Genomic DNA, 27,506 nt, shown 5'->3' on the forward strand with positions numbered 1-27,506 from the left:
TGGTTTACTCATTTTGTGGCTGCTTAATATGGACACAATTATCTTTAAAATGTAATCAGTCAATTGATAGGTATCATGCTTTGACTTGTAGTCACACAAAAAGCGCTAAAAATTGTTATTCTCTACAGAAAATCATAACATTTGTATTTTAAGTGTTAAGTGTGTGACCCAGATATTCATTTGTATTTGCATGTAATTTGCCATAGGCATTGCCAACAGATTAAGAGAATTAGTTTTGATAAGGATTATATAAGGAGGACAAGGAGAAAGTATACAGAACCAATAAAATTTTCACTGAGATTAACCAGATCTTTAGATTTCACTTTTCCCCAATGACTTATTAATTATCTACATGTATTTTTTCTTTGAAACTGTTACCATTTAAAAGTAATCTTTCAATTAGAAAAAAGAATATATTCAATTGAAGTCTATATTCACTAAAATGTCTTTTCAGACAATGGAAAACTGTACAAATTTTCATAAAACCAGAATAAAATGATCTGTATTTTAAGAATAATGTATATGTAATTCATTGTTACATTAATTCAAGATTTTAAAAAGCAATAAAAAGCACTTTCACAAGGTGTTATTATGAACAAAATAATAAAATAAGGTACATTGACCCAGAACTTGGCAGCCAGGCAAAGCAAATGTTCGTGAATTCTTCTTTTTGCCATTACAAATGGTGATTACAAATGGTGAACAAATATAAATACCTGAAGCTGAATAAAGCTGCATTAGTAGTAAGCTTAGGATTTTATATTTTTTCTTTGAAGTGATAAATAATATGTAAGTTATGGGATGTATTACAGTAAAAATAAAGTATCAATTTTGATTAAAAAATTCATGACTATCATCAAGACATCAGTTCCTTTTATAAATTCTAATTCTTACCTCATAAAACAATATATCTATTACTCTGGCCAATTATCTTTCACTTAAAAGAAGTGCCTGGTTAGAAGAGGAAAGTTGGTAATTTTGACTCAAATTGATAAATGTATACTTCCCATTTGTCCAGAGGTGTTGCTGTCAATGTATGGAGATTGCAGTAACACTGATTGTAAATATCCAAATGTGTTTTAAAATTACCATGTAATGTGTGGCCCAGTTTACAAAATCTATTACCCACCTAACACACTTTTTCCAAACTGGAAGAAAAGCTTTTCATAAGTTGAATATATTTTAAGTAGTATTCTGATGTGAGTGCATAATAATTTTATACCAATAAAGCAAGTGCTTACACAAACAAAAGAGCCACAGTGAGGAATAAACCAGATGCCTTTATATGAAAGTCTAATGATCCTTGTCAATAGTATTTATAGACCTGAGAGATAAATCAGAATATAGCATCAGATAAAGCACTTAAAATTATGCCAATTTTTCTGACCCACCCAGAAAATTAAAATTCAGCCTTTTATAACCCTAATGGAAACAAGCCCTTAATACCAAACATACAATATAATAACAATTTCACCTGCTTTGATTTCCCTAGCATGTTTAAGCAATATTTTTATTTAAAAAAAATTAATTGCACATCTGCTTGGTTTAGCTATATTAAAATCAATAAGGAATTAATAAAATTTTAATTGAGTTTATCAGAGATACATAGCATTGGAAGAAATTACTTCACTGAAATTAAAATATTAAAAAGAATTTTAGTCTGATCACAACTTTCATCGAGCTAAATTTTAACCAAAAGTCTGTCTTATTGGGAATTATTGAATCATCATTTGGTGGATGCATAGGGTCGCATTCTTTGACACCCTAACAGAAGAAGGGTCTATTTCTGCCCCGTTGCATCTGGGCTTGCCTGTGGTGCTTTGACCAACACAGTCGGACAGAAATGACAACCTGTGAAGTCTGGGACTACTCCTGGGGTGAATGGGGGTTCCCATCTTGGCCTTTTGCATCTTGAGCTACCACATAGAATGACTGACAACTCTGCTGAGGGATTACAAGGAGTGGCCCTGAAAATGCAGGAACAAGGAGGGGGCACAGCTGAGCACACCCTTCTAGAGGTCTCCCCTAAGGCATCATGCATGAGAGTGAAGCTGCCTGGATTGTCATCTACTCATATTGTATCAGCCAAGTTGCCAGCTGAATACCATGGTGACTCTAATTGGTGCCACATGGACTAGAAGAATCACTCAGCTATGTCCTGCCTGAATTCCTCACTCACAAAGTATGACATATAATGAAATGTTTGCTGTTTTCAGTCACTATGTTTTGGAGCAGTTTATCACACAGCAATAAGTAACCAGAAAACAGAGGATCTTAGAACTAAGATGCTATGCAACCACAGCAAGCATATTCTAATACTGGTACTTCTCTATCATTTTGACATAATTTTTGAGAAGAAGTATGGCAAAATGGGAAATATTTCCAGAGCCATAAAAATTCTCCTATGATTTGTCAAAAAGATAGTTGTGTAAAGAATTTTTCCTAAAAAACAATTCAAACTAAGCAAAAATGTTGTTGTCCAATCTATCAATCTATTGCTATCATTTATATATTAAGTTAATATTGGCAAATATAATGATAAAAATAAGGTTATAATTAAATCAATTTTGGTATATCAGTCAAAGTAGTAGTATTATGTGATAAGTAACATAAAGTTGAACATTATAGCCAAATGAAAGATAGTTATGGATTTTATGGATTGTAGGGTAGAAAAAGCAGGCTGAACACTTGTATCTATGTTGTCATTAAACATATGTGCAAGTTATATGAACTACACTGGATGATAACTTTGAAAAATGGAAACGACACACTTTCAAAGGCATGTTGGAAATGTAAAGTTTTTATTTTGTTCTATTACTTGTGTAGTAGAGTAGATTTTAAGAAATCACTGTTTGATAATAGAATATGAGGTAACACATCAAATGACAATGGAGAGGAGGGACTATATGTGTAACCTTTTAAAAGACAAGTAAATTTTTTAAAGTTATGTAGAATTACTAGACAATGAAGCACTTTTGTGCAGAATTACTAGACAATGAAGCACTTTTGGAAAGAAAATAAAGTTACCTATGAAATAATACAAAGAATATACAGCTTTTCAAACAAGTCTCCTTCAGTGCAACATTAGGAAATCAGACACAGCTTTGAAGTTTGCTGGCAGTGTGAAAACAGTATCTACACTCTAATCATCTTGTATTTTTTGTACCTGTCTGATTTTATCATGTAGTTAGCATTCAGTTTTATGAATAAAGAAGTGAGTGGATGAATTAATGAAAATCTGTGGTGTACTGTCACCTGTGAAATAGAAATCCATGTTACTATTTACGCAAACTGCATACAGTACACGTAGATACACTATTGCTGTACTTTAGACATGGTTCCTGGTTTATCTAACAATTTTAAGATACAGAATGTTTTTAATGTCAAGTTATTTAATGTTCATGTCATTTCTATTTCTGAATTTTCTTGGTATGTTAACTTTCTTTCTTATTGTCTAATCACTGTCAAAACTTTTTCAAGGCCGGGCGCGGTGGCTCAAGCCTGTAATCCCAGCACTTTGGGAGGCCCAGACGGGCGGATCACGAGGTCAGGAGATCGAGACCATCCTGGCGAACACGGTGAAACCCCGTCTCTACTTAAAAAATACAAAAAACTAGCCGGGCGTGGTGGCGGCGCCTGTGGTCCCAGCTCCTCGGGAGGCTGAGGCAGGAGAATGGCGGGAACCCGGGGGGCGGAGCTTGCAGGGAGCCAAGATGGCGCAAAACAAAACAAAACAAAAAACCTTTTCAAGCAACTGTAATGAAATGCATCATTACTCAAGTGATGTGCCCCTCTCCCGCAATTTAAGAAATGTAGACAGTTAAAAGAAAGAAGGAAGTTGCTTTTAAAATTTGATTATTTTTCTGCTGGGTTATTTCCACATAGATTAGCTTGAAGTCAACTTTAGATGGTAACTTTATTATAGCATAGCATTTGGAAGAATCTACTAACCAAAAAAGACAGTACAATCCAAACAAACAGTGAATAATCCTTAAGCCCATATTAATAATTATTCTCATTAAAAGAATACTGAAATAGTTGAACTGATGGCGGTCTGGAAATGTATGATATAACATTTTTACAATTAAAATGTTTTATTCTTATATAATTCACAAACCTCTCAATTCACCTAAAGTATACAACCCAATGGTTTTTATTATATTAAATAATTGTACAACCATCACCGTAATCAATTTTAGATCACTTTCACATGCTAAAATGAAACTCAAACTCATTAACAGTCATTACTCATTCATGTCCATTCCCACTAGACCTAAGCAAACAATCGTCTCCTTTCCATCTCTATAGATTTGCCTTTTCCAAACGTTTCATATAAATGGAATGATACGGTATAAGATCTTTATGTGAGTCACTTCATTCACTTCATGTAATATTTTCAAGGTTCTTCCATGTTGTAGCACGCATCAGTTCTTAATTCCCTTTTATTGACTCCAAAACACAGTCTAAATGTATGATATTTGTCCATTCACCAGTTAATTGATACTTGGGTTGTTTTCACTTTTTGACTATTATGAATAATTCTGTTATAAACATCTGTGTAAAAGTTTTTTGTGTGTTAACACACATTTTCATTTAGCTTGAATATACAACTAGGAGTGGAATGTCTGGGTCACATAGCAACTCTCTATTTAATCAAGGAACTGTCAAACAGTTTTCCAAAGCGGTTGCACTATTTTAAATTTCTACCAGCACCGCATAACTATTCCAATTTCTCCACCTCTTGCTAACTATTGTTATTATCTGCCTTTTTCATTATAGTCATCCTAGTGGATGTGAAGGGATATCTCGTTTGGGTTTGGAATTGCAATTCCCTAATGATATTACACATCTTTTCATGTGCTTATCAGCCATTGTATATCTTCTTTAGAAAAACATCTATTCAGATCCTTTGTGCATTTAAAAAAATTATTTGTGTTTTAAATATTTTTTATATTGTTTGGATACAAGTTCTGTATCAGTTACAGATTTGCATATATTTTTCCCATTATTTGTCATCTTTTACTTTCTTGATGAAGTCCATTATTACACAAATTTTATAATTTTGATGAACTTAAATTGATCTACTTTTTGTCACTTATGTGCTATGGCTTTTGAAGAAAGGATTATGATCAATACTCTCTGTGAAAAATTTTACAAAAGCAGGCATTAATTATTTCATAGGTGCAGGTACTCTGCACATAACACTAATCTTCCAGCAGCTCTTCTGGCTTTAATCACATAGCAAAGTCTTTGGGCAGCTGTAGACTCATGGCACCTCCTCGGGATTAGAAAGCAAAGAGGAGAGAGGGCCCTAATCCTTAAAGAATGTGTGACATTTTTGTTGTGTTTAGAAAGTAGAATTCTAAGGGCATGCCTAATTAAACTTGAATCGTATTCTTAATAACAGATACATAGAATTCAGGCTGGACCAACTGCTTTTTTTCCTGTTGTTTTGCATAAACATTTTGTATAAATTATATTTTAAGCACTTTCTATGAAAATACTGAGGATATCTTTATCTGTTCATGGATGTAACAGGGGTGCCTATTAAAACAAATAACATTATTTATTAATAGTCTGTTTTAACAGTGATTGTCTTGGAATGCTAGCTGGATCTCTAAACTGTCTCCACTCAGAACTCTCGCAAAAAAGATCCCCTCAGGCACTATCATTTACCTCTTCCAATTTCATTTTCTTAGTGGTGTTTTCATTTATTATGCTGGTTACGCATTTTGTCTACAAGATTAACCAATTGTTCAGAAACTTTCATGTTACTCTGCTTCAAAATGTGTTAACTTTTTGAATTCTCAAATAATATAATGTTTTTATATCAAATTAAATATTTACTTCATTGTTGGATATAATATACCTGTCCAGTAATTTGGGATTCATTTTGGTCAATTCTTTGAAGTATTTTCATTATTTATCAGTAGATTTTGAGTATAATGATTTACTAATTTCACTGTGACCTTGATTGCTTCTAAAATATTTTTAAAGTAGTTTGCCCATTGCAATGTAGAAGGTCTTTTGTTAAAATTATTTACCTGACTAAATTCTCCAGAGTCACAAGAAAATGTATTTTTCATATACGTAAATTTTCTTACATAAGCAGGGTTAAATTCCTGGAACATTTCTTAATGGACTAGAAGACTCTCATTATTTATCATATAAAAGTTTATCTTTTTACTCCTTCATTAATTTTTCCCTCAGAAAATTATCAGCTTCCAATAATATAAACTACAACAATAATAATTAGAATGCTCTTTCATTTTTCTAAGGGTCATTTTTAAACAATCTTCACTCTAGGCGGCTTATGATATGATATATGATAATGAATTAGTATTAATATTTGCAATCTCTTCTGAAAAAAAAACACTTGTGTCTAAATTTAAAATGTTGAGATCCACCCCAAACCTCCCTGAAATTGACATTTATTTATTTTCTCTGTGACCAAGAGATTGTCTTTACTGCTGAAGGATATGAATGTATATTTGACAAAATGCATCTGCTTAGTTTACATACAGATATTTGAAAGAATACAGACTATAGTTAGTGACATTTACAACAATGTATGGCTTCCTTTAAGAAATAATGTTTTCAGTGGTATTGTCTAAATGGTCATATGAATCTTAGTTGAAAAACGCATGTCATTTCTATTTGTGCAGTACATTTGTCCTTGTATTTTAGTTATAATTCTTTTTAAATTTCTTCAAAGACAAATAGCACCTACGAAGCCTAGACAGATTGTCCCTTTTGATTTGAAAGACAAAGAGATTGCTATAGCTCATTTCACAAGTTAAATGAGATAGCTTTTTATTTAAGAGTACAATGAAGCTCAATAATTATTGTTAAATTACAAGAAGAGTTCTATCAGGTAATATATTAAATCTAGAGGCAAGGAGCCTGATGTATCCACCTAATTAGTAGATTCAAGTGGATCTTAGAGGTGTTTTTCAGTAGGGCAGGTACTAGAGTATAAAGCATCTCAGACATGAGCCATTTAAGAGAAACTGGTAGCATAATGAGTGACTATATGCTATATCTTTTGGTGTTTGCCAGAAAAATGTTAATTCACTTAAAAATGATTTATTAATTTACTTAGAGAAATCAATTAGTACAACTCATAATACTTTGGTGTCAATATCTACCTTTGCAAAATGGTATCAAAAATAGTGTTCTCTGTATTCTTCAAGAGCAGGACTATTTCAGGAATTGATTGGAATATATCCAGAGGAAGCTTGGTCAAAATGACTAAGAGGGTGGAAACTATGATACTAGTAAAGGTTAAGGGATAAGAATCAGTTCATCTAAAAAAGAACACAAAATGAAGGTTAGTAATACCAACCCAATATTGGAAGACATTGCTCTGGAAGAGACACGTGGCACTAGTGGGAAAATGCAGTAATTCCCTAAAGGTAAATGTTTGCTCTTTGTAGGAAAGTTAGAGCCTCTTCTTCATGAAGGACACATCTCTGCAACAGCACAGTCCCAAGAAGCATGCAAGAAAATCCAGGGGGAAAGGTGTTTGATAATGGATATTGACCTGGGTAATGTACCTTAGACCATGATTCTAAACTGTTCTCGGCTTACTTTGGCACCAGTGAAATAGATGGAAGACAGACACACTGAGTAGAAGAGGGCAGTTCCCTGGCAAAGGCCCCACCCTCAAGCCTGGAGACCCATGACCCTAAATGGGAAGAGACATTCCTGTTTTTGTGCCCAAATGTTGTCTTTTGGCCCTGCACAAACCCCTCTCCCATACCCACATAAAGCCCAGACACCAGGCTCCATGAGCAGACAAGCAGAAGAACAAAGGAACAGAAGGGCAACATGATAGAGAAGGAGAGAAGAGGAGTGTCTGAATGTCAAAAGGATGGTTGGAGAGGAGATTGGCTGTGGGACAGTGGAACTCCAGAGAAAGATTGTCTTCGCACTCCATCCCCTTTCAGGCTCACCACCCATCCCACTGGGAGCCAACTCCATCTGGCAATAAAATCCCTCACATTTACCAGCCTTCCATTTGTCCATGTGACCTGATTCTTCCTGGACGCCAGACAAGAACCTGGGTAGCAAGTGGGCACTGAGCTGAACACTTCAGCTATTCCTGGCTGGCAGGGCTAAAGGAACGTTGTAACACCCCTACACACTGTCATGGGGCAACAGCCTGAAAGCGCTCACCCTGGCTCACCTGCCTGCTCCCCCTCCTGTAAGGAGTTTGAGCACAAAGACCAACAGATGAACAGACGAGTCACACCCCTGTGGTACATCCTGTGAGCAGAGGTTAGGGAACCCCCCATCTCACCAGCACAAACAGCCAAAGGGTTCATTGAACGCCTATCATATGCCTCCTACTGTGCTTAAGCACAGGTGGGAGCAAAGTCTGGACTAATTTACTAGTTCTAGAAGCTTCACACATTGACAGAAAGACAAGCTGGACTCATAAAACAAATATATAATGACACAAACCAGTAGCATTTAAGTGGCAGACTAAAAGTTCCACGAAAATAAGAATGCTACTGATTTCATTCACTGTCATAGCCCCAATACCTAAAGTACCTGATGCTGAGTACATCCTTTGTTATACTATGTGAGACTTCGTTCTAAGCCTCTTAGAAATCTTTACTTCTTTGTTAATATTTTTAACAATTGAAAAGTGTACTATAATTATCCATATTCTACACATGAGAATACTGAGGCACAGGGAAGTTAAGTGGCTTTTTCAAGTCACATGGCACAACAGGATTTGAACAATCGGGTCAGAGGCCATGCTACCTACTTTGCCCTATAATTCATAGTAACTAAATATATTAATTATTAGATGTAAGTCACATGTAATCAAGAGAAAGGTACCTCTGTGTAAGTGAGAAGCTTAATCAAAGAAATAGAACTTGAAACCAGAATTTGAACAAACAGTGGGAATAGCATGAAGGAAAATAGCAATCATTCAATTTTTTATTGAGCCCCTAAAATAAATATATACTGTATGAAGCAATGATAAAATATGAGAATGACCAGTTCCTGCCTCCAAGGAGAAAATACGAAATGAGAAGAACCTGGAATTGGATTTGTACAGACCTTCATTAAACCAATCTCAGTCTTTCACTGATTGCTTAGGGAAGCCCTTAAACTTCTCGGTGTGTTAGTTTGGGTCATATTGAGGATGGAAAGAGATAATTTTAGTCTCTCTTAATTTTAAAAGGTAAATATAAGAGTATAATAAATGTTAATTACCTTGACCCTTTCCTTTGTTTCATAGAAGTGTTGTGAAGACTAAATGAGATCATGCATGCAAATTTCATTAAAAAAAAGCATTTGGCACTCAGCAAGTACTTAAAATCTACTTAACAACTTACTAACAAGACAAAATGGGAAGGTAAAACGACTCAGTGAATGTGAACAGGTCAAAGTAGAAATCAGTTTATCAGTGGCAAATTTCTATTGGAAAATAATGGGGCATACATTTAGTTGAGGGAGAAAGAATGGTTTATAAAGAATTTAGAAAGACTAAAGAGTGAGTGCGCAAGTTATCAAGAAAGTTACCAGAACTTATAGAATTGGAAAATTAGCAAAAAATCAATATGCAGGTTAATCTGGAAGCAGTATAAGGAATGAATTGAGATTAGTATAAACCGAAACAATGAGAAGTAACTGGAAATTATGATTAGGTTAGAAGTTATGATGGTGATGGAACTATAGGAAATAAAAAGCAAAACACCAAACAAAAACAAAACTTAAAAGGAGGGATTGCTATGGGTTTGCCTTTAAAATTGAATGACCTGAAAAAATTGACTTTAAAATTAAGAAGAAATGTAGGTACAACATTCATATATATCATGAGCTTTGGGTAGAAATCAGCAGCTGGATTTAAACTTCAACCCTGCCACAAAACTGTGCTTGCCTGGGCAGCTTTCTTGGCTACTCTAAGTTTAATTTTCTTTTCTATAAAATGAAGAAAATCATTTCACATGACTTGTGAGGAGGAAATGACTGAAATAACATACAACCAACACTAAGATAGTTAGCACCTAATAAATGTTGGTAATATGTATTATATTTTGGCAAATCTACTTTATTTTAAAATAGAAGTGCTCTTAAAACAAAGTTACAACAATCTGAACTAAGGACAATTTTTTTCTTCTTTTATATGGGTTAAAAAAAAAGTGTCAGTACCAGGATCGAAGCCAACGATTGGTCATTTAAAAATATAGTATTTTGGAATAGGACATCCATATAAAGTGTCCAGAATGGAGAAGTGGCTGAGAAGGAGCAACAATGAACTATGAGAAAGAGTTTTTAAAAACTGTTAAATGTTTTTAAGGGAATTGATGTGATTAGGCTGTGTCCCCACCCAAATCTCACCTTGAATTGTAATAATCCCCACGTGTCAAAGGTGGGGCCAGGTGGAGATAATTTAATAATGGGGGCACTTTCCCCCATACTGCTCTTGTGGTAGTGAATAAGTCTCAAGAGATCTGATGGTGTTATAAATGGTAAAAGAGAGCTTGTCCCCTACACAAGCTCTCTTGTCTGCCGCCATGGAAGATGTGACTTTTCTGCTCATTCACCTTCTGCCATGAAGCTCCCCCTGCCCCTGCCATGTGGAACTGTGAGTCAATTAAACCTCTTTCCTTTTTAAATTGCCCAGTCTCACATGTGTCTTTATTAGCAGCATGAGAACAGATTAATACAGTAAATATTTTTTTAAATTCTGAGGATATTTGTCTTCAAGGATTTAATGAACAATTATAATAAAATGATATTGATTTATTGTGTATATCCTGTAGAGTAGAATCAGAAGCCAGTTGATTTTCAACAAATGTGATAAGAACACAATTTGGGAGAGAAAAGTCTCTTCAATAAATGATGCTGGAAGAGTTGGATACCCACAGGCTGAAGAATGAAACTGCACCCTCATCTTTCACCATATACAAAAATGAAATCAAAAGTATCAAAGACTCAAATGTAAGACCCAAAGCTATACAATCACTGGGAAAAAAAAATCACAGGGGAAATGCTTTATGACATTACAGTGGGCAACAATTTTCTTGGATAAGACCTCAAAACCACAGGCAATAAAATAAAAAATAGATAAATGGGATTATATTAAACTAAAAAGCTTTTGCACAGCAAAGAAAACAGTCAACAGAGCAAAGAGACAACCTATAAAACTGGAAAAAATATTTGCAGACTATACCTCATGCTTCAGCATATAGTATTAATTTCTATCTATATTAGATATATTATGAATTCATTGATTTAATAAGCTAAAAAGATATCTTTTTTCTCAATATATTATGTTAAAGAATCATCATATAGGTTTGCATTAGTGGTGGTTTGTTAAAGCAAGAAACTGGAGGTTCATTATTAATGACTAACATGGTTTACTCCTATAAAAAATTATTTTTAAAAATTTCAAATTTTCTTTGACCAAGGTCTTCTGAATTTACAAAAATTTTGATTCCTTTTCATCACACTTGAAAATGTCCATCAATGATACACTGGATAAAGAAACTGTAGCACATCTACAACATGGAATACTATGCAGCCATAAAAAAGAATGAGTTCATGTCCTTTGCAGGGACATGGATGAAGCTGGAAACCATCATTCTCAGCAAACTATCACAAGAACAGAAAACCAAACACTGCATGTTCTCCCTCAAAAGTGGGAGCTGAACCATGAGAACACATGGACATACGGAGAGGAACATCACACACCGGGGCTTGTTGGGGGGGGTGGAAGGTTAGGGAGGGATAACATTAGGAGAAATATCTAATGTAGATGACGGGTTGATGGGTGCAGCAAACCACCATGGCATGTGTATACCTATGTAACAAAACTGCATGTTCTGCGTGTGTACCCCAGAACTTAAAGTATAATAAAAATAATATTAATAATAAAAAATTTATCCAGGAAGAAACACTGAGTAGAAAATGTGTGCCCAAATGAATGCATGGGAGTGTTTTTTAAAGAGAAAACCTATTAATCAGAAATGACCTGATTGATATGGATTTCTCTCCCTCCAACCTCATGGGCAATTTCCCACAATCCTGCTCAATGTCATACTTCCTAGATTTTAGAATTAGAGATTCAGAGGGGGCCAAGAAATAGACAATTTTAGAAGAACCCAGAAGTCAGATGTCCCTCTTTAGGCCTATCCAAGAATCTGGGGTCAATCCTTAAATATATCCAATAACAAATATGACTTTTGATTTATGTCTGAGTAAATTATTCTTCTAAGTGGAACTCACCTACTTTATCATACTAGGATATATCATACAGACATATTAAAAGTAGTCATTGAACCAGAGCTAAGGACTTCAGGTATTGATGAGAGAAGAGGTACTACTTTGAGATATTTCAAACGTTAGGAGTTGGTGAGCTCCTTAAGCAAAGAAGAAGAGCAAAACCAAAATGCAACTTTATTATTTTAACTCTTAAACTCATTTTCTGGGGAAATTTAAAAACTAATTTTATTTGGGTTTCATTAAATTACTATGGATAGAGTCCTCTCTTGGTGCTTGGCTTTTAGCTGTCACAAGGAATATAAATGTGAGATGGTTTCCTGGTCAACCAAAGCTTCTGTCTGGTGAAGACAACCATTAAAAAAGGAATATTATAATAATTAAGGTTTGATGGCTTAGAATTTACTATCATGAGTTATCTAATCTAATCTGGGGGTTAGATAGTTCTTCTTGAAAGACGAGCTTTTAAACTAAGAACTAAAGGAAAATTAGGTATTAGCTAGGTGAGAGGAAGGTGCTAGGGAGTGAGAGTGGATGTGGGAGAGTGTTCAAGACAGAAGTGGACACACTGAATTAAAACACAAGTGGGTATATCCAAAAAGATATACCCAAGTCTACCCTCTAGTACCTGTGAATGAAACCCTATTTGGAAGTAGTAAAGTCTTTGCAGACATAATTAAGATACAGGTGTTTTATATGTAAGTTGGACCCTAACTCCAATGACTGGTGTTCTTTATAAGAGAAAGTAGGAGATTGGAGAGACACAGGCCTATGACAGATACAGAGAGAAGACCATGTGAAGACTGAGGCAGAGACTGAAGTTATGCAGCCCAAGCCAACGAATGCCAAGGGTGGCCAGCAGGCATTGGAAGCTAGGAGAGCACCATGAAGTAAATGGTCTCTCAGAGATTCCAGAGGGAACCAATTCTACCTAGGGTTGTATTAGCACGTTGGTTATAAACAAGAACACTAGCCTAGCAAATCAGATTTGTTTTTTTGTTAAGTTCTGTTCCTTAATTGCTAGGTGATTTTTGACAAGGTCTTACCATCTAGGAAAACTAGGAGAAATAATACCTGCTGAAATGGTCTCAGCAGGATACATCTTATATTTGAGATCCAAAATGAATCATTTTTAATACCTCCTGCTGTACACAACAAAATTATTTTCAGTGATAGTCATGGAATGAATAAATACTCCAAGACAATAATAGTATTAATGTAATTTAATTCCTTTTTGAACTTCTGGCCTTCAGAACTCTGAGACAATAATTTTCAATTGTTTTAAGATACAAAGGTTGTTTTAATCTGTAATGGCAGCCCTAGGATACTAATACATTCTTGATTTAGAATAAAAATCCTAAATAGTTTAATAAGCATACCCTTAATAAACAGAAAAAAAAATTACTCTTTATATCCAGGACTACATTATGCATTTCATACCGAATACCAGCTTCCCATTAGCCAGAGAGCAATAAATTATATGTCTAAGAAATATGTGTGAGTTCTGAAAACAGCAAAATGAGTAAAGCACAGCTCATGCGTGTGAAGTGTTTAATAGTTTATAAAGTATTTTTATCTTACAATTATTAATATTAACAAATATATTATGAATTATTTCATTTTACAGATAAGGACAGTGACCTGTTCAACTTTCTCCAGTTGCAGAAGCTAGATACATGTTAGTCAAAAACAAATGACCTCATGCTCTTTCAAGCTTTATACAAGATCCCATTTAGATGTCTGTAGTAAAGACAATCTTCAAGTGTGTACAAACTCCAAAGTGTTAGTAAGAGAGTCACTCATGTGCTAAGTGAATCTCTAAGTGACTGTATACCACAAGAAAAATTTTACATAGCAACATGTCAGACATCATAAATTTTTAAACAATAATTGAAAATCTGTGAAGCATGCTGGCTTTTTAGGCTGCAATCTTGTTTTCACTTTTAGTTTTTCTCTGGCATGGGACAAGTCCTATTACTTTGATATGTCTCAGTTATTTCATTTTTAAAAATTGAGGTAATAGCATCTATTGCAGATGGTTAGGTGAGGGTTGAATGGAAACATAAATGCAAAGTTCTCAAAAGAGTACATGGTAAGTGCTCATTGAATGTTAGGTAGCATTAGCTATTAAAACATCTCCTTACTTTGTACTTTAGGAAGGCCACACATAAATTTTAAAACATCTTTTGTTTGTCTTATGCATGGTGTTAAATTAGATTTAGGAAATTATTTTTGAAAAAAAAAAGAAATAATTTGTGCTTCAAATAAGTTGGTGAAACACCAACCTACTCCTTGAAGATTTAGGATGTATAATACAATATATTTAAAGAATCTTTAAACTTTATTCTAAATAAATTTGTATAACCTTGTATTTTCCTAATTTATTTGACAATAAAGTGCATTTTCTATGAAAGATCTATTAGCATGTTGCCTAAGAACACTAGCCTAGCAAATCAGATTTGTTTTTTGTTAATTTCTGTTCCTTAATTGCTAGGTGATTTTGGAAAAGGTAACACTATCTAGGAAAACCGGGAGAAATAAAACCTGCTGATACTGTCTCAGGAAGGATACAGCTTATATTTGACATCCCAAATGAGTCATTTTAATATGTCCAACTGTATATAACGAAATTGTTTTCAGTAATAGTCATGAAATGAATAGATACTCCAAAGGCATGATAGTATTAAAGTAACTCAATTGCTTTTTCTGTTTTTTTTTGAGATGGAGTCTCCCTCTGTGGCCCAGGCTGGAGTGAGCGGCGCCATCTTGGCTCCCTGCAAGCTCCGCCCCCCGGGTTCCCGCCATTCTCCTGCCTCAGCCTCCCGAGGAGCTGGGACCACAGGCGCCGCCACCTCGCCCGGCTAGTTTTTTGTATTTTTAGTAGAAACGGGGTTTCACCGTGTTAGCCAGGATGGTCTCCATCTCCTGACCTCGTGATCCGCCCTCCTTGGCCTCCAAAAGTGCTGGGATTACAGGCGTGAGCCACCACGCCCGGCCAACTCAATTGCTTTAAAAAAAAAAAAATCTTTATTCTCACTGAGTTATAATTGTTTACATCAAATCAACTTTTAAATGCAGGTGTGTTTTGAACCATAAGGGTCAGAATGACAAACTGCATCCAAAGAGAGCTTGGAAATTTCTGAACTACTACATACTTTATCTCAAAATGAACATTTTGTTTAGTCTACATGTAGATAAGCCTGGGTGAGGTTCTGCTTCTGTAACTGGGAGTTCTTTGTATTACTGTTCACGTTGAATACATTGTTTATTAAAGGGTAAGAAATAAAAATGCTCTTATTTTCTGCTTCCAGATATATTATTACAACTCAATAAAGTCTGAATAACTTACAGAAAATTCCTCAGTTATGCACTAAACTATAATGGCAATCACAGAAGAAATTATAGCCACAAATATTGATTAGAATAGAACAAAACATTTTTGGAGGAGAGTATTTTGGAATATTTTATTACCATATTATTTAAAATTGTCAAGATATGTTGACATTAGTAAGGAGGATGATTTTTAGTAGGTTTTATTATTGTGTTTAAATTCTCTACAGAAAATGCCCTTTATTGCTTGCATGCTCTGGTCCTCCCCACTAGTTTGAACAAACAGTTTTAAGAACAAAGGCATAAAATGTACATAAGAGTTCTTTGTAAACCCCTAAGTACAACAAAACAGTAAGGTATCATTAAGAGTAGCAATTGGACTTTACTAGGGAGCTTGCTCCATTCGCAGAGGTTTTCTTACATTGTCGTTTTAACCTACAGACTCTTTGGAAGACTAGTGAAGCCTTTGGATCGCCTTTTTGGAATATTATTATTAATGGATACAATAAAATAAATGGAGTTCGAATGATACTACAATCTGATGAAGGACTACTATCCAGAACCCACAAGGAACTCAAACAAATAGGCAAGAAAAAAAAACAATCCCATCAAAAAGTGGGCTAAGGACATGTATAGATAATTCCCCAAAGAAGATACACAAATGGCCAATAAACATATGAAAAAATGCTCAACATCACTAACGACCGGGGAAGTGCAAATCAAAACCACAGTGCGATACCAGTTTACTCCTGAGAGAACAGCCAGAATTAAAAAACAATAGATGTTGGCATGGGTGTGGTGAAAAGGGAACACTTTACACCGCTGGTGGGAATGAAAACTAGTACAACCATTATGGAAAACAGTGTGGAGTAATTGTTTAAAGAACTAAAAGCAGAACTAACATTTGATCCAGCAATCTCGTTACTGAGTGTCTACTCAGAGGAAAAGAAGTCATTATACGAAAAAGATACTTGCACACACATGTTTATAGCAGCAAAATTCGCAACTGCAAAAATATGGAACCAGCCCAAATACCTATCAATTAATGAGTGGATAAAGAAATTGTGGTGTATATATATATACCATAGAATACTATTCAGTCATAAAAAGTAACGATATAATGGCATTTGCAGCAACCTAGATGGAATTGGAGACCATTATTCTAAGTGAAGTAACTCAGGAATGGAAAACCAAACATCATTTGTTCTCACTCATAAGTGGGAGCTAAGCTATGAGGATGCAAAGGTGTAAGAATGAAGAATGGACTTTGAGAATTCGGGGAAAGGGTGGGAAAGGTGTGAGACATAAAAGACTACACAATGGGGAAGGAGTACACTGCTTGGGTGATAAGTGAACCAGAATCTCAGAAATCACCACCAAAGAACTTATTCATGTAACCAAACACCACCTGTTCCCCAATAACCTATGTAAATTCAAAAATAATAATAATAAATAGTTTTTTAAGTTGAAGAAAAAAAATTTGGTAATGAAAATATCTTAAGTCTATGTTATGATAAATATGTGCTCTTTTATTAGCACATTAATTAATATGTGGCAGAACGTCAAATTTCCGTGATATCTTGAAACATCTACGGCAACTGTAATGTAATAAAAAAAATCAGTGATTTTGATTGGGAACAAAGTCACTGGTACTGCTAATACTACTGTGGTTTATTGTTATGCTCATAATTGGAAAACGCGATACTTCAAGCAAGGTAAGTGGTAATATAGGCATATCGTTATTTTTATTCAAGTACTCAAATTCACTGCATTTTATTCAAAGACATTTTGGGGATCTGTATCACCCAGATATATCACCCTCAACAGCTTAAAATGGACTTAAAAGTATCTAAACATCTCATCTCAACTGTTGAATCTGCTCTTTTGCTTGGGAAATTTCCACCAACAAGCTTCTAAATCTCTCAAGTTTGAATAGGTATAATGAGGATTTACAAGGGGTAAACAGTAAGTCCTTGAACATTGTTTTCTTTTTTATTAGGTGCAGATGAGGGATGGCTTATGATATGCAAGAAGATGCTTTTAAAAACATTTTCCCTGAAAAAACTAAAAATAAAAAATAAATTAAAAAAAAAAGTGGGAAAGCGCACAAAGATGAACATCTATATGTTTACCGAGTTGGGTAAAGGAGGAGAAAAGCTGTGTTAAGCAGAATTTACCAAAGGATTTGGGTACAATTTTTCATTTTGAATCTCAGATTTTACAGGCAAATGATATATATAATATTTAGATCTAGACAACTTTAAAACACACTTTTCTTTAAAAATCAAGTTTAGGTACATTATATAATTATTATACAAGATTCATAATTGTACATTTACCAGTTTAAGGTCCGTGGATTCAATTTCCTTACTGATTTAGGATTATCTGGAATATTCTTGTCCAAAGGACTATGCATGCTTTTAACATTAACAAATTAGTTGAATAATCAATCTATATTAAATTATTAATCTATATGCGACTCTACCTTGATCCAAATAATTAAATCTACTTTTAAAGACATTAGTGCATGTTTCCCCGTCTTCATTTTGTATATGTCATAGCCTTACCCTTTATGCTACAGAGAATACTTATAATAACTCTGTTGGCTGCAGTTCAGTCACCAGGAAGTGAAAGCAAATGGAAGCACCAAATAAGGCTGCAATTGTCCCGGGATCTATAGAAGAAAATAATCAAGTGAAGGTCTAAAACTAGGATTTTGATTAGGGAAGGTGAGTTGCTGAACAATCGACTTGGAGGATTAGAGAAATGTCTTGATGTTCTTTGGGGGCCCAAATCCTGATAAAGCTACCTTTGATTCTAGATGGAAAGCACTCAGCAATAACCAACGGTTAAGAAATACAGCTTAACCTGGAACTGAATCTGCAGACAGAAAAAAAAAGAAAAAAAGAAAAAGAAAAAAGACTTACATGTTAAGCTTGTTAATATAAGACAGTTACTGAACTATGTGCCTGGAGGATTTCAACATGTGCGGTTGAAATTCTTTCCATGTCGATTACGTGGAAAGCACCGTTCCAACCCCATGTGCTGTTCGATTCCCAGAAACCCTGAGCTGCTTGGGGGGATTATTTAAATTTTTCAGAATGTAACGTGTACTTCCAGGGTCCACTTTTTTATTTTACTCATTTTTATTCCCTTCATCCCCATACCACCTTTCAAATCATTTCCAGTGTTACCTGTCTTTATGAAGCCTTCTTCATTGCTGTTCTCTACCTGCCAGTAGAACTGACGAACCATTCTTTAGCTCTCCCAGGAAGCTTTGCTTAGCGCTTTAGAACAGCCTTTCTCTGACCCATGCATGACTGTGTTACACCACAGAAACTTGAGATTTTTTAACGGCTAGGTAAGCAATGGAGCAATTTTTGACTTGGCAACTATGGCTGAATAAACTGAAATCCAGAATAAACTACAAATAAATAACAACAACAACAACAACAAAAACAGAAGAGTATAATATATACCCCACTAAGGTGAGGAAAATGCAGAGTGCTCTAGAGGCACATCGGGAAAGAATCTGAGAGTCATACTGTATTATAACACACGTCTGTATTACTCCCCTTTTTAGCATAGGCTCTAAGCAGAACTTCATAAACAATTATTGCCCAAATCAAGACATAAATGATAATGGAATGTAAATCACACTCTGTAAATAATCTATGATCTAGAACAGTGGTCCCCAAACTTTTTGGCACCTGGGATGGATTTTGTGAAAGACAGTTTTTCCACGGATGTGGGTATGGGGGGAAATGGTTTCGGGATGAAAGTGTTCCACCTCGGATCGTCAGGCATTAGTTACATTCTCACAAGGGGTATGCAGCCTAGAACCTGCATATGCGCACTTCACGATGGGGTTCACGGTCCTGTGAAAATCCAATGCCTCGCCTGTCTGACAGGAGGCGGAGCTCAGGTGGAAATACTTGCCCGCTCACTGCTCACCCCCTGCTACGTGGCCACGTCCCTAACAGGCCACGGACCTGTACTGGTCCCCAGCCCAGGGGTTGGAGAACCCTGATCTAGAGTAGGAAGGATGCATAGGAGAACGGCCCAAAGCTGGTGTCTGGAAGTCACTCTCCTAGAACCTAAATATCTGTCAAACCTTTGGAAAGTTACCTCACCATGATGGGTAATGGATATAGGAAATACATAGTATCAAAAAAGCCTTAATTTTTAATGGACCTGCAAATAACTCACTGATTAATTCTTATTACTTTAGTTAAGAGAATGTTATCCCTTAAAATTTATACAAATGTTATGTTGATTAAATGAAAATTGGTCTTCTGGAACTAGATCTTTCATCAACAATATTTTAGAACCCGAGCATAAGTAGTATAAGACATTCCGTGATGTAACTGTGCTACATTTAGTCCAATATACGTATACCAGCTCAGGCCACCTTCACACGCAAGTTCGCTTTCCCTAGTTTTCCTTTGAAAAATTCAATAGAGGCCGGGCGCGGTGGCTCAAGCCTGTAATCCCAGCACTTTGGGAGGCCGAGACGGGCGGATCATGAGGTCAGGAGATCGAGACCATCCTGGCTAACACGGTGAAACCCAGTCTCTACTAAAAAAATACAAAAAACTAGCCGGGTGAGGTGGTGGCGCCTGTAGTCCCAGCTCCTCGGGAATGGCGTGAACCCGGGAGGCGGAGCTTGCAGTGAGCCGAGATCCGGCCACTGCACTCCAGCCTGGGCGACAGAGCAAGACTCTGTCTCAAAAAAAAAAAAAAAAAAAAAAAAAATTCAATAGAAAATGTACATTTACCTTAGTCATTTTGACTACTTGGACACCGAAATCTAAGCAAACCATAACAAGAAAGGAAAAATAAATCTAAAAACATACACAATAGCAAGTACTGAAAAAGCTTTTTGTGCAAAATTACAACTCATCTTCATGGTCAGTGTTACCGGGTTTTAACTACAATTCTTTTACACATTTTTGAAAGTGGATTTTATTGCCAGAATGCCAAATACTCTCTTATTAAAGAAACATTACAAATATTTAGAACCAGGAATCATTTTCAAAGTATTTAGACATTTTTGATATAATTGAGCACATTTTATACACACATTTTGATTCTTTGATGCAGTGAACTGGGTCTTATAGAATATGTTCCAATATATTATTCGAATGAATTCTAGTCCTTGGTTTAACCTTTGTATTACTATTTCTCAAGTATATAGGGGATATATTGAAATCAATATGGGTCTAAAGAGCTTTTCCTTTCTAGATGGGCACACTTCATATGCATTTATTCCCCTGATTACGATCAAGCTCTGCTAGATGGGCTAGGTAAATTTTTTTTCTCACTTAACGCATCTTATTGTACACACTGGTATTACCTTTTGTTCAATATTGCTCTCATTTCACTATAGATATTTCCAGCAAATATACAGAAGAATTTGTGTGTATGTGTGTGTGCCCATGTTGTTGGCTTAACAAATATAAATTATTAAGATTTTCAATGTCATTTTCAAAACTTAAACTAGCTGCGGAAATCAATGCATATTTGAGAAATTGGAGCTTGGTTTAGTTTATGTGTGGGGATATTATCAACTTTACTTTAACAAAAGAACCATTTACCTTCATGGGACTATAGTTCTTTTGTCCTTAGATCATTCTAAATCACCACTATTACATATGATTTTATTTTATTTCTAATAGGCTATACACATGCTATTCCAGGGGAAAGCGTAATATAGCAATTTCTTTCCAGCACAGAGAAGACATGTGAGATCAATTTTTTTTTCTCCATACATTTCCTATTTTAACACACAGTAACTAATTTTACTTGCCAGATTTTATGGCCTTTTATTGGTTATGCAGTTTTATTTATATTCTTGCTTGCGACTAATTATCACATTCTGCATAATTTATAATGTATTCTACTGATGGTGAAGCCTGAATAATGAAATCCATCTATAGAAAGAAATCGACTGCCTTGCAACGAAAATGCCAAGGAGAGTATGAACAGAAATTGTAAAAGACTGAGGAATTTCTACTTAAAGTGAACTCGCTTCCTTTGTTCTGCAAACGAAAAATAAAGATATTAGTAGAATGGAGCTCAGCTGAATTTTGTCCAATACAATTTTATCTACCTTTTGTAAACTATGTGATTTCTTGCACCACCTAATTAAAAAAATAAAAACCAGGTGTAAGTGGACAATTTGTCAATGACTTCATCTGCAGAGATAATTCTGTGAATAGCCTAGGAGCTCTTTTGTGACTATTATTTCCATTACAAAACACTGGCCTGCTTCAAAGAGGTAGAATTAGTCTATTAATGCATTCCTTTCCCATGTCTATCAACTAGCTTGAGCCTCTAATATGGGAATATGCCTTATAAACAAATGTTTCTCATACCTAATGGCCAAGTTTCTTGAACTGACCATTCTGTGCTACTGATATTTAAAATTTTTGAACCATTTTTAGTGCCAACACTGATCTTTATTGATCTCTAATTGTTATTTTGTCCCCTGGCAACCTTATTCATTTTGCCACTTGGACCTTGCTTTTAATCTTAGAGAAGTTGAACATAATTCAGAAGACATTTTGGTATTATTTCTATCAAATTTAAAAGGAATGTGCTATATTGCCTTTTCTTTTATTAATATGAAAATCTGGACACTTTCCTAAATAACAAAAATTAAGTGAAAGAAGAGATTTACAGAAATGGAAAATAAACTGATGGATTATGACTCTTAAGTGAATTTGACATAGAAAATATATATCCTATGCTTTCTCCTACTACTGCCTTAAAAGGTTTCATATCTTTGTGATCTGGATTCCTATAAATTTCAATTTATAAATAGTTGGGAATTATTCATACATTTATTCACATACATATTATATTTACGTCTCATGTACTTTGTAAGGACACTGACAAAAATATTGATTCCATCAGTATCATAATCAAAACTAAGCTTTTGTGCATAATTTTATTACTTATTTTGGATAATACACAGCTAGGCTCTACCTACGTGAAGATGTAGAAGATGTACTCCCTGTTACAAGAAACTTAGTATTTGTTTGGGAATTGATATGGTTTGGCTGTGTCCCCACCAAAATTTTATCTTGAATTGTGGCTCCCGTAAGTCCTATGTGTTGTGGGAGGGATCTGGTGGCAGATAATTGAATCATTGGGGCAGTTTCCCCCATACTGTTCTCGTGGTAGTGAATAAGTCTCACAAGATCTAATAGTTTTATAGGGGCAGACCCCTTAAACTTGGTTCTCATTCTCTCTTGCCTGTTGTCATCTAAGACATCACTTACTCTTCTGGCATGATTGTGAGGCCTCCCCAGACATGTGGAACTGTGAGTCAATTAAATCTCTTCCCTTTATAAATTACCCGGTCTCCGGTATGACTTTGTTAGCAGGATAAAAACGGACTAATGCAGGAATGCATATAAATAATAATAAGGATCACTTATAAAGAACTTCATGGTTGCTAAGTAAGACAGTATAAAATAAGTGCAAAATAAATGGGTAAGCAAATGCTAAAACACAGACCTTCCAAGGACCGTGATAAACATAGAGGGATGTAGAACTGGACTTGGACTTGAAACTTCAAAATAAAGATAGGATATAATATTTACGTCTATTTAGGAAACAGCGTTTGACCAGTGGAATAAATAGTTAATTTTATCCTCAAGTCCATTTTCCTCTTCTTCTATAATAATTGTTCTAGCTGTGCAATCAGCTGCCCAGCTGGAAATCTGCAACATGGCCGAGCCAAGCTCCTCAACAACAGGGTGTGTTAAAACAGCAAAAGGGAATTACACAGAGAACTCTTGTGGAATAGAGCGACTTCCCCACCCTGTTCTGCCCACTGACCACAGTTGTGTCATGTAAAATATATAAACTTCTTTGTTTGAAGCAATATTTATTTTTATTTTTCTTTATGTCATGGTATTATAATTTTTGCCCTATCTTTTATAACTTCTAACACAGATAGCAAAGACTCCATCCAGAGACATTGTGAAAAATGGCAGATGAAATGAAAGATTGTTAATTCTGTCATGACACAGAGCAAGGTAAAGGGGAAAGTAAAGAGGAGTGTTAGAGTGTAATAATTGCGGTCCCACTGAATGGGGGTGAAAGTGAGTTTTCAGTAAGCCTTGCTTTGGGAAAAGCCAAAGAGTTTAGTTTTTGATAACTTGCCTCTGAAGAAATGACTGCATTCAGATGAAAATGCAGTCATGTATCTCTGAATGCCAAGGAAACAAGTCCTGGGAACATCACAAAGGGTACATTCACAAACCTAGATGCTGCAGCCTACTACATACTTGGACTGTATGATGTAACCTACTGCTCCTAGGTTACAAACCTGTAAATCATGTTACTGTACTGAATGCTGCAGGGAATTGTAACAAAATGGTAAGTATTTGTGTACCTAAACATAGCAAATGTGCAGGAAAGCTGTGATATTATGAAGAATCTTACGGGACCACGGTCATATGTGTGGTCTATCATTGACTGAAGCATTGCTAAGATGAGCATGGCTGTGCCTAGCAGACAGTCATGGATCTGGGGCGGGACGGAGGGGTGGGGGAACCAAAAAGAAAGCCAGGAGAGAAATCTCTAATATGGGAGCAGTTCATGTAGAAGAGAGAGTGGAAAACTGGGGAAGGAAAGCTTTCTCAGTGGGAGAATTGAGAAGAAAAGTGTGGGTCTGACTGAGGATTGAGCCTTGAGGTACAAGGCATTTAAGCATCAGGAGATCTAACTGCTTTCAAGGACATAACCACAATAGAGAGGAACATTTAATACACCATTTGTTAGCCAAGGTCACTCTTCCCTCTGAGGATAGAAACAGCTCTGACCTTGATCAGATGACCTAAATGTTTGCTTTGTCTTAGAGATCCCCCACGGGGATCAATCAAGTTCCTAGTCTTTTTGAGCCTTAAAACTTTTGTCTGTAAAGTGGGGTGATGCATGTTTAAAGTGATCGTAAAGGTGCTAGACTGTCCATTTCTCTGCTTGATAAAAGGTCCAGTCATTTTCCAAGAAAACTGTCAGATGTCAGCACTTCTGTGAAGGCAGAACCCTGTGGAAAATTTCATATCTTTTGATTCTGGTATACTTAAAGTGTTGCGGGAAAGATGTTATTTATTCTTGTAGATTTAAAGTCATCCTGTCACATACTCACTATAATAACAAAGCTTAGTTATTAAATAAGTGCCACAAATAAGGATTTCAGGCATATATATAATGTATATATATATGGTGATAAAATGATTGAAATATTTTAAAAATTGGCTGAGAGTTAGAAATAAGAATGGTTGTATAATTTAGAAGCCATAATTTGGGATGTTGTCTGCTGCTAATTTGAAAAGCCATAATATGCATGTAACAGTTCTCTCCTGTGCTCTAATATACTTGAGGGCCAGTGGATAAATATGGGTTAAGTATATTGTGATAAATCACATGGTTTATACACCACTATCATTGCACTATCTTTTTTTTTTTTTTTTTTTTTTGAGACAGAGTCTCATTCTGTCACCAGGCTGGAGTGCACTGGCACAATCTTGGCTCACTGCAAGCTCCGCCTCCCAGGTTCAAGCAGTTCTCCTGCCCCAGCCTCTCGAGTAGCTGGGACTACAGGCGTGCACCACCATGCCCAACTAATTTTTGTATTTTTAGTAGAGATGGGGTTTCGCCATGTTGGGCAGGATGGTCTTGATCTCTTGAGCTTGTGATCCGCCTGCCTCAGCCTCCCAAAGTGCTAGGATTACCCGGGCCCGCGGCCTGGCCAGCAGGCTGCCTTTACTCTTAGGAAAGACTCTGAACTCTCTCAGGGAGGAGATTTCCCTATATTAATTGTACTAATCTTACTATAGTGTTGAGCTGTGTAGTTGCTATATAGTAGACATCAATAAATATTTGTTGAATAAAAAGATGTTTACATGCATGAGTGCTTTGGATAAAATGAGGCATTGTATTAATTCTCTTGGTAGTATAGTTGGTATTAAAATGTACACTTTAATTCAAAACATTGAAATACTTAAAATAATCTATAATTCTGTCTAGTATTTCTCTGATCAGTCTAAGTTGATGATATTTATTATAATTTTAAATTGATAATCACAATCATATATATATGAAAACATATTAGAATAAGTAATGACATTATTACAAAAGATTAAAATAAAATCCATACATAGTTCCTACACTAAATGTTAACAAAGCATTTTCAAGTTTGAAAATGGCCTTTCATAATACAAAAGGTAATGTTCACTTCTGTTCTTTTTAGAGGCAGTTTAAGGCTCATACCTGTCACTTTTTTGTTAACCCACAACCATAACAGATACTGTGAGTCAGACACTGTTCTCAGCACTTTACAATTATTAACTCATTTAATCTTTACAACAACTCCATCCCCATTTTGCAGATACAGAAAGTAAGGCACAGAGAGCTTTTGTGTTCTACTTGGGGTCTGACTGCCACCACATATTGTCAACTGCAGACACATGTTGGCACTTAACATGTCCCCAACTTAGTGCATACTCTTCTCTCTAACACCATACTGTCCGATTCTTTATACTATATTCGGTAAAGTACCAATGGTACCTATCTTTGAAGACAGGAGTTTGGAAGTCATTTTCAATCTCTTTCCCATGTCCCATATCCGAATGTTTCCCTGTCTTCAAACGTTTTCCATTAATCTTTCCCGCCTTGTTTTCACCACATTCACAACCTTAGGTAGAGACTTTGGAACCACTCAACCCAAATTTCAATTCCAGTTCTGATGCTAACAATCACATGTCCTTGAAAACATATTATTCTTTATTATTATCTCAATGGCTGTTTCTGCATCTATAAAACAAGGATAACTTTGGTGAAGAGTCAATAAAAGGTCTCAGAAGAGTGACTAGCATAGTAAAGTCTCACAAAGTATTGTCTATTTTTGTAAGTTTATAATTACATTTTATTTTAATGTTATTTTATATTTTATTATACTTTTATAGTTCCTAGTATATAATGCCCTTATATAAAAACAATTTTGATCTCCCTGTGGTTTATTAAACACATGTCTTCTTTAATGTACAAAGATAAACATAAAGAGATTCCTTTATACTTAGCGATTTCTTTGCCCTGCAAGACCTCTCTTGGCCACCCCAGAGAGTGTTAAACTTTTATTCTCTATTTCCCAGAATAAGTACCTCTATTTTAGTCTGTATCATGATACATTGTAGTTACTTGCTTATTTCCTAACTGTGAACTACTTCTATTTCTCTATCCCTAAGAAATTGCCTACTTTTCTAATATAGCTTGATGGGGAAAAAGGTTACATGAACAAATTAACAGCAGAATATCTCTTTATATAAATCAGTTCCACAATTAAGTGCTAATACTGGGTTGCCCAGCAAATGTTTAGGTAGGGCTCAGGGGCATACCTATATTCACAGTAGTTTCAAATATGTTTTTACCAGTGAAGGGCAGCAGAATATGCCACCTCAAAATATGCCGCGTTGGCAAAAGAACTATTTTGAGATGAATGTCAAATAAAAAGAAGCAGATATCCAAAAACGCTCTCTGCTCTCTCCCTATCTGCCCAAAAGTAAGACAAAATTTGCAAAGCTATCCCTTCTTCCCCCTCTGTTAGGAAGGACAAAGGTTGATCAGCAAAGACAGCTTTAGACCTTTATCATCCAGGAGACAGTACCAGAGGGATCGACATAACAAACTCTACTAACTGGCCTTTACCTGCCATTCGTTTCCCATATATTTGCCATCCCACAATGTCCCACCCCTAGAGACTCAAGGTCCTTTTCCTTTGTCTTGTCACTCCTCTAAAAGTGTATTGTTCTTTGTTGAAAATGATAGAGGTCCCAGGAACCTCTTGGAGAATTACTAATTCCCTGGATATTGCCTGTGTAATATACATAACATGTATAAGAAGTTAAAAAACTTGTTTT

At 35.4% G+C, this 27,506-nt stretch overlaps 1 protein-coding gene and 1 long non-coding RNA gene across 8 annotated transcripts in view; one reads left to right on the plus strand and one right to left on the minus strand.

The window, feature by feature from the left end:
* The window catches only part of ROBO1 (roundabout guidance receptor 1), a 1,151,573-nt gene that overhangs the window by 840,876 nt on the left and 283,191 nt on the right, over positions 1–27,506 (minus strand). The window lies entirely within an intron of this gene.
* The window catches only part of LOC103880850, a 60,874-nt gene continuing 57,292 nt past the window's right edge, over positions 23,925–27,506 (plus strand). For all 3 annotated transcript variants that reach the window (XR_004181430.1, XR_004181432.1, XR_643074.4), the window contains exon 1: positions 23,925–23,964. This is a non-coding gene — a long non-coding RNA (uncharacterized LOC103880850). The remainder of the gene's footprint in view (positions 23,965–27,506) is intronic.

The sequence above is a fragment of the Papio anubis genome, chromosome 2 (assembly GCF_008728515.1).
Source record: "Papio anubis isolate 15944 chromosome 2, Panubis1.0, whole genome shotgun sequence".
Lineage (NCBI taxonomy): Eukaryota > Metazoa > Chordata > Mammalia > Primates > Cercopithecidae > Papio > Papio anubis.